We start from the raw sequence: 2,500 nt of genomic DNA, 5'->3' as shown, positions 1-2,500 counted from the left end.
ACACACACTGACACACACACACACGAGGAAGGATGGAGACACACACACTGACACACACACACACAAACAAGGATGGAGACACACACACACACTGACACAGACACACACGAACAAGGATGGAGACACACACACAGCCTGAGGAACTGGCTACAACCACAAATACATGTAAAGATAATTTTCTGCAGCAAGCAGAGCCCCACATACTGTATAAAAATATATATTTGCGGGTGGTTGGGGGGGGGGGGGGGGGGGGGGGGTTGTTTGCCTGTTTTGAGCTCCACATATTAAAAAAATATATACTTTTTTTTTGGTAGGGGGGGGTTGCTTGCCTGTTTTTCATGTCATGCATGTCAAGGGATCGGAGGCAGCTAGTAGACCGGTGACGACGACCGCCAAGCGCCGCCCCGAACAGGAAGAGGAGCCACCTTCAGCGGGAGTTTTGACGATCGGCCATGCTTTCAATGAAGCATTATTTGCACCGTGCTCAAAACGACTGTTAACTCAGAGGACCATCGCTCCACCTTCCTGTTCAAGTGAGCACAGCACAACAAGGTGATTCCAAAAATGTTTTGTATGTTGCTGCATAAATGATGTAATACGCCAGGGAGATATGTATACTGTAGCTAAGAAAGTAATACTAAGTGTATGGTTGTGTAGTAAGCTGTTAGTAGCCCACGTGCCTCACCCTAATAATTTGACCTATTTACCCCTCTTAATTTCACCTACTGTTCTGACTGTTCTACAGTAGCCTATAACCTCTTTTAGAGAAATGTAATGAATTGATTTTCGTAAGAACTTTCATTGCCTGCTTATATGCCCCCTTTATTTATCCTACAGTTCTGACTTGGTGTACAGGGAGAACACTGTAAGAACGGCCCATGTTCTGAATTCTGTCGCTGTACATTTCAAAAATGCTAAACAAATAGTTACTGACTAGTTACTGTCTGTCTTACCTCGCTCGTTGTCTTAATCGAAATTACGGACTGCCTCTTATCCACTTGTCATTCCCTTATGCCCATAGTTTGTACATCTCAAATGTTATCAGAAACCACATTGGTTTAACCAAGTCAGCCATATCAAGGCAGTAAATGAGGTTGAAAGAACTGTTTCGCTGCCAGACAAGGCCCCGCTGATAGCCAGGCGTAGCAGTGGTAAGATGTTGGGACTCTGCTGTTGGGACTCTGCTGTTGGGACTCTGCTGTTGGGACTCTGGTGTTGGGACTCTGGTGTTGGGACTCTGCTGTTGGGACTCTGCTGTTGGGACTCTGCTGTTGGGACTCTGCTGTTGGGACTCTGCTGTTGGGAATCTGCTGTTGGGACTCTGCTGTTGGGACTCTGCTGTTGTGACTGTAGGACCCTAACAGTTTGTGGGCACTGTTTGTCACCGTGATAATATTGTATTGTTTTAGTGTTATGCTGTGTAGTGGCTGTACTGACTTACAATCCACTTCTATTTCTTTTCCTCCAACAAGATTTACATGTCATGCTAAAATCCCCCCCAAGGTCCTTTCGTCTCCTCAGATATCTTCAGGTCTCCTCAGCTCTCCTCAGCTCTCCTCAGATCTCCTCAGATATCTTCAGGTCTATTCAGATGTCCTCCGGTCTCCTCAGGTCTCTTCAGGTCTCCTCAGGTCTCCTCAGGTCTCTTCAGATGTCCCCAAGCTCTCCTCAGATCTCTTCAGGTCTCCTCAGATCTCCTCAGATGTCTTCAGGTCTCCTCACATCTCCTCAGATCTCCTCAGGTCTCCTCAGGTATCTTCAGATGTCCTCATGTCTCCTCAGGTATCTTCAGATGTCCTCAGGTCTCCTCAGGTATCTTCAGATGTCCTCAGGTATCTTCAGATGTCCTCAGGTCTCCTCAGGTATCCTCGTGTCTCCTCAGCTCTCCTCAGGTCTCCTCAAATGTCTTCAGATCTCCGCTGGTCTACTCTTATATAATCAGGTTTCCTCATGTCTCCTCAGATGTCTTCAGGTCTCCTCAGATGTCCTCAGGTTTCCTCATGTCTCCTCAGATGTCCTCAGGTCTCCTCAGATGTCCTCAGGTCTCCTCAGATGTCCTAAGGTTGTCTGTATGTGCAGGTTGTCCCACCAGGAAAGCCGTTATCTTTAATTTAGGTGTGCTCAGGTTGTCCCACCAGAAAATCAGTTATCTTTAATTTAGGTGTGCTCAGGTTGTCCCACCAGAAAATCAGTTATCTTTAATTTAGGTGTGCTCAGGTTGTCCCACCAGAAAATCAGTTATCTTTAATTTAGGTGTGCTCAGGTTGTCCCACCAGAAAATCAGTTATCTTTAATTTAGGTGTGCTCAGGTTGTCTGTATGTGCGGGTTGTCCCACCAGGAAAGTAGTTATCTCTAATGTAGGTGTTCTCAGGTTGTCTGTATGTGCAGGTTGTCCCACCAGGAAAGTAGTTATCTTTAATGCTCAGGTTGTCTGTTATTTTACTGTTCAATCTCTTTATTGTAACTTATATCTGCTCTCTATGCTTCAATTCATGCAGC

This window comes from Oncorhynchus mykiss, chromosome 10 (genome assembly GCF_013265735.2).
Source record: "Oncorhynchus mykiss isolate Arlee chromosome 10, USDA_OmykA_1.1, whole genome shotgun sequence".
Lineage (NCBI taxonomy): Eukaryota > Metazoa > Chordata > Actinopteri > Salmoniformes > Salmonidae > Oncorhynchus > Oncorhynchus mykiss.
This window is presented reverse-complemented; position numbering follows the sequence as displayed.